The 13,703-nt window shown below is 46.8% G+C and overlaps 1 protein-coding gene across 3 annotated transcripts in view; it reads left to right on the forward strand.

The window, feature by feature from the left end:
- The window catches only part of GRB2 (growth factor receptor bound protein 2), an 85,629-nt gene that overhangs the window by 18,499 nt on the left and 53,427 nt on the right, over positions 1 to 13,703 (forward strand). The window lies entirely within an intron of this gene.

Here is a 13,703-nt window from a genome sequence, read left to right on the forward strand (position 1 = left end):
ATACTATAACATATTGCCATATTCTATATTAGTATTTTTTTAAGATTTGTTTATTTATTTGAAAGAGTTACACAGAGAAAGGAGAGGCAGAGAGAGAGAGAGAGAGAGGTCTTCCATCCACTGGTTCACTGCCCAGTTAGCCGCAATGGCCAGAGCTAAGCCAATCCAAAGCTAGGAACCAGGAGCTTCCTCCGGGTCTCCCAGGTGGGTGCAGGGGCCCAAGGACTTGGGCCATCTTCCACTGCTTTCCCAGGCCACAGCAGAGAGCTGGATTGGAAGTGGAGCAGCCGGGTCTCCAGCCGGCACCCACTTGGCCAGGGCGTTAACCTGCTGTGCCACAGCGCTGGCCCCTCTGTATTAGTTTTACTAATGATTTTTTTTTTTAACTTTTTTTTTTTTTTGACAGGCAGAGTGGACAGTGAGAGAGAAAGACAGAGAGAAAGGTCTTCCTTTTGCCGTTGGTTCACCCTCCAATGGCCGCCACGGCTGGTGCGCTGCAGCCGGCGCACCGCGCTGATCCGAAGGCAGGAGCCAGGTGCTTCTCCTGGTCTCCCATGGGGTGCAGGGCCCAAGCACTTGGGCCATCCTCCACTGCCTTCCCGGGCCACAGCAGAGAGCTGGCCTGGAAGAGGGGGAACTGGGAAAGAATCCGGCGCCCCGACCGGGACTAGAACCCGGTGTGCCGGTGCCGCTAGGTGGAGGATTAGCCTGGTGAGCCGCAGCGCTGGCCAGTTTTACTAATGATTTTAATGGTTGTATAATACATCAAGTTAATGTTCTATAATTGACTTAATTGTTTCCCTCTTGCTGGGTATTTTGCTTGTTTGTATTAATTTAGTTCATAATCTCAAGGGAGGCTTTTGATAACTTCGTTTCCTTGTCCAAAAGAGCTGGACAAACTTGAGATGAAATAAGAGTGGCCCATAATCCCTAGCCAGAATGTATACTAATAGCACAGTTTATTTTTTGCTTCATTTTCTAGTTTTCCCTTAACAACAGCATACTTCGAAGTTTGATGGTGGTTTCAGAACTGTGTGATCAGGTTGTGGAATGGTTAAGCATGTTTGGTGTCTGGGATGCTTGACACGGTTTCTCTGATGCACATTTTATTTCCTGCTGCTCCTTCAGGTGACTAAACTGCATTTATAACTGTGTTGGCTTAAGTTACTATGTAATTGTGATAGCAGAGAAATTTGGCATGTGCTCATGGATTCATGGTAGTTTTTAATTTTTTTTTTAAGATTTATTTATTTATTTGAAAGTCAGAGTTAGAGGAGAGGCAGAGGCAGAGAGAGGGAGGTCTTCCCTCCGCTGGTTGACTCCCCAGATGGCTGCAATGGCCGGAGCTGTGCTGATCCGGAGCCAGGAGCTTCTTCCGAGTCTCCCACGTGGGTGCAGGGGCCCAAGGACTTGGGCCACCTTCTGCCGCTTTCCCAGCCATAGCAGAGAAGCTGGATCAGAGGTGGAGCAGCCTGGACTTGAACCAGCACCGATGTGGGATGCCGGCACTACAGACGGTGGCTTTACCCATTACACCATGGCACCAACCCCTCAGCTTTACTTTTTTAAAAGATTATTTGAAAGGCAGAGAGAGAGATCAGTTGAACCATCTTCCGTCTGATGGTTGACTCTCAATGGCTGGGCCAGGCTGAAGCTTTGAGCCAGAACTCCATGTAGGTCTCCAACATCAGTGGGAGAAGCTCAAGCATTTGAACCATCGTTTGCTGCTCCCTGGGTGCGTTAGCAGGGAGCTGGACTGGAGGTGAGGAGTAGCTGAGCTGGACTGGAGGTGAGGAGTAGCCGAGTCTGGAACCAGCATTCTGCTAGCGACACTTACATCCAAGTGGCAGCTCAGACCTGGTGCACCCTAGTGCCCGCCCCCTCAACTTCACTTCTTCGAAGTAAGTGAATCTCTTTTAGAAGAAGATGCCCCAGTTTGTGTTTGGGAAAAGATGAGAAGACAGACGAGCCAGGCTTTGTTGAGGTAATAGTGCACATGGTTAGCCTTAATGCCAGTAGGTTCCAAGAACTTTTGAGAAAAAAGAGAATGTAAGGAGACATGCTTGTTCACATGTACTCACAAGTACTTACATCTCTGAGTGCTGGGCTCATGGGAAACTCAGTTTTTGTAGCATGCATTTGTATAATGGATGTTTTTACAAGCATAATTTTTTTTTAAATTTTTTTAATTTTTTTTTTTTTTTTGACAGGCAGAGTGGATAGTGAGAGAGAGAGACAGAGAGAAAGGTCTTCCTTTTGCCGTTGGTTCACCCTCCAATGGCCACCATGGCTGGCGCGCTGCGGCCGGTGCACTGCTGATCCGAAGGCAGGAGCCAGGTGCTTCTCCTGGCCTCCCATGGGGTGCAGGGCCCAAGCACTTGGGCCATTCTCCACTGCACTCCCTGGCCACAGCAGAGAGCTGGCCTGGAAGAGGGGCAACCGGGACAGAATCTGGCACCCCGACCGGGACTAGAACCCGGTTTGCCGGTGTCGCAGGGTGGAGGATTAGCCTAGTGAGCCGCGGCGCCAGCTCAAGCATAATTATTTTCATAATCAACAATAAAAAACAAAAATACTTTTCCAGTAATTCTCCAGATGTCAGCTTACAAAAGTCACAAAACATTTTAGGGCCTATTCTGCTTTTTTTACAAGGAAAAAAAAAATCAGTGCGCATAGCTTCCTGGTGCAAACATATTTGATATTAAAACTTTTTTTTAAGATTCATTTTTTTTTTTGAAAGAATTACAGATAAAGAGATCTTCCATCCACTGATTCACTCTCCAAATGGCTGAAATGGCCAGGGCTGGGCCAGGCCAAACCCAGGAGCCAGGAGGTTGATCCTAGTCTCCCACGTGGGTGTAGGGGCCCAAGCACTTGGGCCATCTTCTGCTTTCCCAGGCACATTAGCAGGGACCTGGATTGGAAGTGGAGCATCCAGGACTCTAATTGGTGCCCATATGGGAAGCTGTTGCTGCAGGCAGCAGCTTAACCCACCATGCCACAGCCCCCATGTTCAACTGTTTATGAATAAACAGATTGGCCCTTAAACTGATTTTCAGCCCAGATTTCTGGTTATATGTGGCTTAATTTTTCCTTGCTCCTGGTGTGAAAGTAACATCCTTAAAGGGGGGGAGGTGTTGTGGCATAGTGGGGAAAACCACCGCTTGCAATGCCTGTATCCCACATGGGCACTGGTTTGAGTCCCAGCTGCTCTACTTCTGAGCCAGCTCCCTGCTTATGGCCTGGAAAAGCAGTGGAAGATGGTCCAAGTGCTTGGGCCCCTGCCTCCCATGGGAGACCTGCGAGAAGCTCCAGGTTCCTGGCTTTGGCCTGGCTCAGCTCCAACGGTTGTGGCCATCTGGGGAGTGAACCAGTGGATAGAAGATATTCTCTCTCCTTGTAACTGACTTTCAAACAAACAAATAAAAAAATGCATACAGGGCTGGCATGTAGCATAGTGGGTTAAGCCATTGCCTGCAAAACCAGCATTCTGTGTGAGTGCCAGTGGGAGTCCCTGCTGTTCCAGCTCCCTGCTGATGGACCCAGGAGAGCAGCAAAAGATGGTCCAAGTACTTGGGCCCCTGCCACCCATATGGGAGACCCAGATGAAATTCCTAGTTCAGCATCAGCCATTGCAGCCATTTGGAGAGTGAACCAGAAGATCTTTCTCTGTGTGTCCCCCAGTACTCTGTCTTTCAAATAAATGAATAAATCTTTATATATATATACACAGACACATACACCCAAGTGGCAACTTACCCCCTGCACCAAATGCCCACCCCGATTTCACTTTTTTGGAGTTAAATAAATAAAAATATAAATCTCATTCATTAGAAAATTTATGACAAACCCTTTCCCAAAGAAAATAATTGTTTGGGTTTTAGAACCTTTCAGGGAAACCCATCCAGTGAGGATAGCCATAGTTACTTTTACTGTACTTTCTCTGTACAGTGAAAAAAAAAGTGAAATCATATTGAAAGTTTTCATAATGAAAGTGAGTAGGCCCTTCATTTTTGGAGAAGCGTCGGGGTTTCTGTTCAAGGGTGAGATGCTTTTTGGGTGGCTTAAGGGGTTTCTGTGCTGGGCCATTAGAGAAGATCATAATGATTAAAGCTGATTTAGAATAGAACCTGAAACTTGTTTGAATTTTCGAAAAAGTGCTCACGTAGTCTGTGTCAGAGATCCAATTGAGTTTTGTGAGTAATGGCCTCACTTAATGCTAAAAATGAAAACTGGTAGAACCTACAGATCTTTCCTTGAAATTAGTTACTCAGTTGAGCTCCTTCTCAATTTGGGTTGAATTGGTTTGTTAGTACTGTGTGTGACAGTACGAGATTTGTACATGTCTCTGTCGTATCCTTTCCTGTTAGTAAAGGCCTGGCAGAAAAGACATGTCTTTCATCTGCATCTCATGTAACGTAGTGAAAATTATTTTCTATAATTTGCTTTTCAGGTTGGGGTTTATATATAAATTATTTTTATTTATACTTGATTTGTTTAGTACACAATAAATAGCTAAAAATCAACCTCAATTTGAAATATACTGTGGGAAATTTTTCCTTTTAAGTTAGGCATTTACAACTGTAAGTTTCCTTCTAAATTTTGCTTTAGCTGCCTCATATAAATTTGGGTATATTGTTTTGGTTCTCATTCATTTTAAAGTATTTTCTGATTTCCCTTGTTATGTCTTTGACCCATTGTTTATTTAGGAGTGTGTTAATTTCTGCATATTTGTGAATTCCTGGAATTCTTTCTGTTGTTGATTTCTATTTTAACCCCACGTGGTTATAGTATATAACTTTGTGTGATTTCAAACCCATTAGATTTATTGGGGCTTATTTATGGTCTGCCATCTGGTCTCTCTTAAACAATGTTTTACTGTGTGTTTGAAACAAATGTTTTATTTTGCTGTTGTTGGGTACAGCCTTCTATTGATAACCATTTGATTTCATTTAATTATTTTTTCCTTTTTTTGTGAATATGATAATTATAACATATTTTTATTTTATTAAAAGATTTATTCATTTATTTGAAAGGCAGAGTTGCAGAGAGAGAGAGGTCTTTCATCGGCTGGTTCACTCCCCAGATGGCCTCAATGGCTGGAGCCAAGAACTTCTTCCAGGTTTCCCATGTGGGTGCAGGGGCCCAAGGACTTGGGCCATCCTCTGCTACTTTCCCAGGCCAGAGCAGGGAGCTGGATTGGAAGTGGAGCAGCCAGGACTCAAACCTGAACCCATATGGGATGCTGGCACTGCAGGCAGCGGCTTTCCTGCTATGCCATAGCACTGGCCCCGATTTAAAAATTTATTTATTTGTTCGAAAGAGTTACACAGAGAGAGAAGGAGAGGCAGAGAGAGAGAGGTCTTCCATCTGCTGCTCCACTCCCCAAATGGCCACAACAGTGCTGGCCCTCTTAACATAGATTTTTTAAAAGTGACTTTATTTTCCAACATTTTATTTATTTATTTATTTATATTTATTTATTTATTTATTTATTTATTTTTTTGACAGGCAGAGTGGACAGTGAGAGAGAGAGAGAGACAGAGAGAAAGGTCTTCCTTTGCCGTTGGTTCACCCTCCAATGGCTGCCGTGGCCGGCGCACTGCGGCCGATGCACCGCGCTGATCCGATGCCAGGAGCCAGGTGCTTCTCCTGGTCTCCCATGGGGTGCAGGGCCCAAGCACCTGGGCCATCCTCCACTGCACTCCCTGGCCACAGCAGAGAGCTGGCCTGGAAGAGGGGCAACCGGGACAGAATCCGGCGCCCCGACCGGGACTAGAACCCGGTGTGCCGGCGCCAGCTTCCAACAGTTTTAGAATTATTAAAAAAATTACAGAGCCAGCATTGTGAGCTACCTTACCTCACACCAAGTTTTCCTGTTAACATCTTATATCAGTATAGCACGTTTGTTGCAATTAATGAACCAATAATAATGCGTAGTTTCTTTATATTTAATCAGTCCTCCCTAATGTCCTTTTTTTGTTCCAGAATATTACATTGTTAATCATGTCTTCATTAGGTTCTTTTTTTTTTTTTAAGACTTTATTTATTTATTTGAAAGGCGGAGTTACAGAGAGAGAGGGGTCTTCCATCTGCTGATTCACTCCCCAAGTGGCCACAACAGCTGGAGCTGAGCCAGTTCGAAGCCAGGAGCCAGGAGCTTCTTCAGTCTCCCTCGCGGTTGCAGGGACCCAAAGACTTGAGCGTCTTCTGCTTTCCCAGGCCATAGCAGAGAGCTGAATCAGAAGTGGAGCAGCTGGGACTTGAACTGGTGCCCATATGGGATGCCGGCCCTGCAGGCAGTGGCTTTACCCCCTATGCCACAGTGCCAGCCCCAAGTAGGTTCCTTTTGGCTCTGACAGTTGAGCATAGATTTTTAAATAGAATATTTAATATTTGTTCTTTTAACTCTTTGAGAGTTCCTACTTCACGACAGTTTTCTTCCCTAAAAACTTTACTCTGTATAAACATCCAGAAGCTTATACATCTGGTGTAAAATAGTGTTTCTTGTGTAATGCATGGTAATGACGTTAAAGTTGGGTCACAAGGTGCTTACCCTCCATATGCTGAATGATTTACATAGTATCTAAACTGCACTGTTCAGGCCTATAGCCACTAGCCATACATAGACCATTTAAATTTATATTGGTAAATTAAAAAAAAATTCTTTATTTTATTTGAAAGAGTTACACAGAGAGAGGAAGAGCGAAAAAGTGCTTCCATCTGCTGTTTCACTCCCCAGATGGCTACAGCTGCTGGAGCTGGACTAGGCTGAAGCCAGGAGTCAGGAGCTTCTTCCAGATCTCCCACGGCTTTTCCCAGGCCATTAGCAGGGAGCTGGATGGAAGTGGAGCAGTCTGGACTCAAGCCAGCACCCATGCGAGATGCTGTTGTAGGCACTGGCCTGACCGGCTGCTCCACACCACGAGCCTACACACCCCCATTCTGCTAAAGATGTATTTTATCTGAAAGAGTTCACACACAGAGAGGGAAGGGATGGAGGGAGGCAGAGAGAGAGAGAAATATTTTTTAAAGATTTATTTATTTGGAAATTAGAGTTACACAGAGAAGAGGCAGAGAGAGAGAGAGAGAGAGAGAGAGAGAGGTCTTCCATCTGCTGATTCATTCCCCAGTGGGCTGCAACGGCCAGAGCTGCACCCATCCGAAGCCAGGACTTGAGTCATCTTCTGCTGCCTTCCCTGGCCATGACATAGAACTGGATCAGAAGTGGAGCTACCAGGACTTGAACTGGCACCCATATGGGATGCCGGCACTGTAAGCGGCATCTTTACCTGCTATGCCACAGTGCCGGCTCTGAGAAATAAAAAATTTAAATTTCACATGAGCCGGCCGTATTTCAAGTTCTGTCGCTCAGGTGGCTAATGGCTATTGTGTTGGACAGTGCAGATGTAGGACACCGGTATCATTGCAGAAGATTTTACTGGATGGCCTTGTGCAGTGTCACTACCTGAGTAAATGTTTTTGTGTTCAGAGTATTTTTGGTTTCACTTTGAAATGCCAAAAGCATATTTTAACCTCTCATGGCCAACTCTTGGTACTTAGTCTGGTGATTTGGAGCTGAGTTTCATGGGCAGAATGAGGATGCGAGCGGGAAGCTGAAGTGTGGCTGTTGACCAGGAGTAGAGTTGGGGTGGGCTGCTGCTTTCTCATGAGCCCCCTTCTGTCTGCACCATCTGCTCCCCTGTGAGCTGTTCCCAAGCAGTTTGTTTACATCACTGTCCCTTTTCCACCTCTGGCCAGTACAAGGCAGATCCTGAGACCTGTCGCTCCTGGCATTACATGTTTACCAGGGAAAATAAATGGAAGGAGAGAAGTCCTCATCGAATCACTCCTCTGGGGCGGTGCGTAAGATGTTCTCAGTCTGGTGCTGCCGCTTCTAATTTGGGTGCCTTGTGTCATTGGATGTGTAATGTGGTCTTGAGCTAAATGTGCAGACAGCAGCATCTGAAGTGCCTCCAGAGAACAGAGGCAGCACTTCTTTGCATTCCACAAACCCATAATTACTGTGTTTTCTTTTCAAAACTCTGTTACTCTGATAGTCTTGGGCAGAATCTTAACCCTCACTGAAGTCACTTGGATTCTTTGTGTTGACTTGCGCCAGAGTTCTGCATTATTTAGTATCTTCACCAGGGAAGCTCTACACTGTTCTGTGTCAACATGTTTACCAGTAATGTCGGAAATAATGGGGCAGGTGATCTTAGTGGCTACATGTAAACAAACTTTGGTCATTTTTGGTTGGTTGCTTGGTCTCCCATAACTAAGCACTTCCACATTTCTACTCCGCAGTCCTGCTGTTCCTTTTGTACAGCACAGAGCCGCAGCTCGATGAAGCATCCTTCGGAGCACACGCACAGGGAGGTGTGATTGTGCGTCAGGAAGACGTCTGCACACGCCCGTCTCCCCCCACTGCCCTCAGCACCGTGGTGCGCCTCTTGCTGCAGCACGTTTCTGGCTTCCCCAGTCATAGAGGTTCCCGCATCTCAGTGTCTTGTCGGTGCCTAGCAACAGGATCGGTTCATGTGTTGAGGGGAGCTGTAGAAATCCACACCCTGTACTTCTGCTCTGTGAATTGAGACAGGGTTGATTCCATCTTTGTGTCACCCAGCAACGTTCTGTCAGAGCTCAGGTTTGAAACACTTTTGGGTTGCCTGGACTGTTTTGCCTTTATTTAGGTGATAGGCTAGAAATAGGAACTCTTAGGCCCTCATTGTAGATTTTTATTCTTTCATTTTTTTGCCATCATTTTGATTAGTTTTCTTAACTACTTTTGAAACACCCCCCCCCCCACTTTTCTTTCTAAAGATTTGTTTGTTTGAAAGGCAGGGTGACAGATTTTGATTTTTGATGTTTTTAAAACTGCTACTCGGGGGCCTGTGCTGTGGCATAGTGGGTGAAGCCTCCACCTGTAGTGCCGGCATTCCATATGGGAGTCCCAGCTGCTCCACCTCTGATCCAGCTCTCTGCTGTGGCCTGGGAAAGCAGTAGAAGATGGCTTGAGTCCTCGGGCCCCTACACCCACGTGGGAGACCCAGAAGAAGCTGCTGTCTCCTGACTTTGGATCAGTGCAGCTCCAACCTTTGTGGCCATGTGGGGAGTGAACCAGTGGATGGAAGCTCTCTCTCTTTCTCTCTCTCTCTGCCTCTATATCTTTGTAACCCTGCCTTTAAAATAAAATAAATAAATATCTTTATTTATTTTAAGTAAATAAATCTTAAAAAAGATGTATTTATTTACTTGAAAGTCAGAGTCACACAGGGAGAGAAGGAGAGGCAAAGAGAGAGGTCTTCCATCCGCTGTTCGCTCCCCAATTGGCCGCAACAGCTAGAGCTGCGCCATTCCGGAGCCAGGAGCCAGGAGTTTCTTCTGGGTCTCCCACGTGGGTGCAGGGGCCCAAGGATTTGGGCCATCTTCTACTGCTTTCCCAGGCCATAGCAGAGAGCTTGATCAAAAGTGGAGTAGCTGGGACTCGAACTGGCGCCCATATGGGATGCCAGCACAGAAGATTGCAGCTTTACCAGTTAAGCCACAGTGTCAGCCCCCCAAAATAAACAAATCTTAAAAAAGAAAAAAACTACTACCCGATAATTGAAGATGCCACAATTTCTACCAGGCTTTGTTCTGGGGCATTATATCCAAGATCATGTCAGCATTTTGTTTCAGCAGATAGTTCAGATACAGACAAAAGATGTCACTGTGTGCCTGGGTTCAAGTCCTAGTTCTGCTCTCAATTCAGCTTCCTACTTATGCACACCCTGGGAGGCAGTAAGTGATAGCTCAAGTACTTGGGTCCTTGCCACTCCACATAGGAGAACCCAGTTCCAATTCCTGGTTCATGGCCGTTGCCTCGCCCTGTGCTAGTTGTGGGCATTTAGGGAGTGAACCAGCAGATGGACTTTGTCTCTGCCTGCCTCTGTCTCTCTCTGGCTCTCTGGCTTTCAACTGAAAATAAATGAATTTAGGGGCTAGCACTGTGGCATAACAGGCAAAGCCACCACCTGCAGTACTGACATTCCACATGGGCACCAGTTTGAGTCCTGGCTACTCCACTTACCATCCAGTGCTCTGCTTTGGCCTGGAAAGCAGTAGAAGATGGACCAAGTCCTTGGACCCCTACACCTGTGTGGGAGACTCGGAAGAGTCTCTGGCTTCAGATCAGTGCAGCTCTACTGTTGCAGCCACCTAGGGAGTGAACCAGTGGATGGAAGACCTCTCTCTGCCTCTGCTGCTGCTTCTCTCTAACTCTGCCTTTCAAATAAATTAAAAAAAAAAAAGAAATTTAAAATACTCATTTAAAAATTAAAAGAAAAAAATGAAAAGGGATTCTAAACACATTGGCTCTCTTGCCTGAATTTGTTCTTTATTCTTTAGATGTACAAGAAAGGAGAGGAACACCTCACAGGAATAGTGTGTTGTGTTCATTGGTGTAGTTTGTACAACCCATAGCCTCAGAGGAGGTGCTAGAGAAGAGCTTCACGGAGGACTAGATTCTGGGAGGAGTCTTTTCTTATCAGATGTTCTCTTTGAGTTTACTTTGCTGCTCAAAGTGAGATGGGTTGAGTGGAAAAATTGCTTCTTGTTTTTCAAGCTTTGCCAGAACACTTAGTTTAGGAACAGCTGTTTGAACTCTTAATTGTGTCCCTGTATTTCCAGGGATGCTTTCTGAACTCTAATTAGCACAACTAGGACTGGCTGGCATGCTTGATGGTGCCAAACATAGCTGTAGCCGAGGTGGAATATGTCCAGACTGGGAAGGATACTAAAGTCAAGACGAACAAGTGGTGCAGAGTCTCCTAAGCCTGGCCGGGTTTCCTTTGAAAGTGCAGGCAGTCTGACTGCCCTCCACAGAAGGTTTTTCATGCGCTGACGTATCGGTTCTCAGGCCCTGGATAGTGAGCTTCAATCAACAAGACACTAGTAGCTCATTTCAGATTAAAGCCAGCTTTGGAGTATGCACATACTGGTAGTAAAGTTGGAGCTTGAGTGTTGCCGTCAGCGCCCGGTGCTGACATGCTGATTACATGATGTTCAGAAAGTGAATCTGTGCTGCTTAAGCATTCATTGGTTCTGAGAAACCTTGTCTCTGCGTGAGAACCGGGTGTTTTGGGTAGTGCTATCTGTAAAGCAAAGGAGTACATGTGTTTTGATTGCTGTTCTCATACTGTTAGGTACGCTGCCATCAGAGAGTCCATCGCTCTTGACCAGTGCTGTCCTTTAGTGAGCTAGCCAGACAAGGGCAGCCGCTCAGTGTTGTCCAGCACAGCCCACAGCCTCCCATTTTAATTTGCCAGCAGAGTTCACTGAAAAGCAATGGAATAGATGGACGCTGTCCTCAGCAAAGGGTCATTATGCTGACTTAAGTGTTTTTTTTAAAGGCTTACTTATTTATTTGAAAATCAGAGAGAAAGAGAGAGAGATTGTCCATCCGCTGGTTCACACTCCAGATGGCCGCAACAGCCAAGCCTGGGCCAGGCAGAAACCAGGAGCCAGGAGCTTCTTCCAGATCTTCCATGGCTTTCCCAGGCCATTAGCAGGAAGCTGGATCGGAAGTGAAGCAGCTGGGACTCAAACCGGCTCCCATATGGAATGCTGGTGTTGCAGGCAGCAGCTTAACCTACTACACTACAGTGCCAGCCTCCTTAGATGGTTCAGATTTTGGGTGCCGTTGTGGTGGTGGAGCAGGTTACGCCACTGACTTGGAAGTGTCAGCATCCCACATGAGTGCCGGCTGGAGTCTCTTGGCTGCCCACTTCTCATTCAGCTCCCTGCTGATGCACCTGGGAAAGCAGTGGAGGATGGGCCAGGTGCTTGTACCCCTGCACCCACGTGGGAGACCAGGAGAAGCTCCTGGCACCTGGCTCAGCCCCAGTGCTTGTGGCCATTTGGGGAATGAACCAGAGATGGGAGATATCTCTGCCATGCAAATAAATAAATCTTTAAAAAGTTTAAAATTACTTATTTATGTATTGTTTATTTGAAAGGCAGAGAGAGAGAGAGAATCTTTCATCTGCTGGTTTATTCCCCAAATACCTGCAACAGCTGGAGTGGGGCCAGGCCAAAGTGGTGAGCTGGCAACTCAGTTCCGGTCTCCCGGGTGGCAGGGACCCAAATGTGTGAGCCAGTACCTGCTGCCTCCCAGGCTATGCATTAGCAGGAAGCTGGAGTGGAAACAGGTCTGGGACTCAAACTAGGTACTCTGATACAGGGCTGTGGGTGTCCCGAGCAGCTGTTAACTGCTGCGCCAAACTCCTGCCCCTTCTTAACTTGTTATGTCTTTGACTCATGACCTTGAGTGCAAAGAGCTGTTCAGTTTTGTTAGAATTTTGAGCCGCTACTCCTTGTTCCAAGCTTAAGATCATTTTAATAAGTAAATTTTTATATTTCCTATTTTAAACTCTGAGATAGCTAGTGGTGAATTGATATAAAATGAAGACAAAAGTAAATAAATTTCTGTGATGTAATTTCATATATTATGTGTGGATCAGTGTGCAATTTTTTTTTTTTTTTTTTTTTTTTTTTGACAGGCAGAGTGGACAGTGAGAGAGAGAGAGACAGAGAGAAAGGTCTTCCTTTGCCGTTGATTCACCCTCCAATGGCCGCTGCGGCTGGCGCGCTGCGGCCGTTGCACCGTGCTGATCCAATGGCAGGAGCCAGGTGCTTCTCCTGGTCTCCCATGGGGTGCAGGGCCCAAGTACTTGGGCCATCCTCCACTGCACTCCCTGGCCACAGCAGAGAGCTGGCCTGGAAGAGGGGCAACCGGGACAGAATCCGGCGCCCCGACCGGGACTAGAACCCGGTGTGCCAGCGCCGCAAGGCGGAGGATTAGCCTAGTGAGCCGTGGCACCGGCCAGTGTGCAAGTTTTTGAGTTTGTGCCAAAGACGTAGTTGTAGTTGATTCAGAACTTAGAGTTGAGCTGATGAGGCAGTATATGCTTGTGCAGCAGTTTGTGAAGAAGGCCAGCGTTGTGGCATAGAGGGTAGGGCTGCCTGCCGCCTGCAGTGCTGGCATCCCTGTTCATGTCCCGGCTGCTTGGCTTTTAGTCCATTTCCCTGCTGATGGCCTCGGAAAGGCAGGGGTAGATGGTCCAGGTGTTTGGGCCCCTGCCACTCACATTGAAGACCTGGAGTGGGCTACTGGCTCCTGACTTTGGCCTGCCCTAGCCCCAGCCGTTGTGTCCATCAGGGGAGTGAATCAGTGAATAGATTTCCGTCTGGGGCTGGCGCCATGGTGAAGTAGGTGAATCCTCCGCCTGTGGTGCCGGCATCCCATATGGGCACCGGTTCTAGTCCTGGCTGCTCCTCTTCCAGTCCAGCTCTCTGCTGTTACCTGGGAAGGCAGTGGAGGATGGCCCAAGGACTTGGGCCCCTGCACCCTCATGGAAGACTTGGAAAAAGCTCTTGGCTCCTGGCTTTAGATTGGCTCAGCTCTGGCCTTTGCAGCCATTTGGGGGGTGAACCAATGGAAGGAAGACCTTTCTCTCTGTCTCTCCCTCTCACTGTCTGTAACTCTACCTCTCAAATAAATAAATAAATAAAATCTTTAAAAAAAAAAAAAAGATTTCTGGCTGGCGCTGCAGCTCACTAGGCTAATCCTCAGCCTTGTGGCGCCGGCACACCGGGTTCTAGTCCTGGTCGGGGCGCCGGATTCTGTCCCGGTTGCCCCTCTTCCAGGCCAGCTCTCTGCT

The sequence above is a fragment of the Oryctolagus cuniculus genome, chromosome 17 (assembly GCF_964237555.1).
Source record: "Oryctolagus cuniculus chromosome 17, mOryCun1.1, whole genome shotgun sequence".
Classification (NCBI taxonomy): Eukaryota; Metazoa; Chordata; class Mammalia; order Lagomorpha; family Leporidae; genus Oryctolagus; species Oryctolagus cuniculus.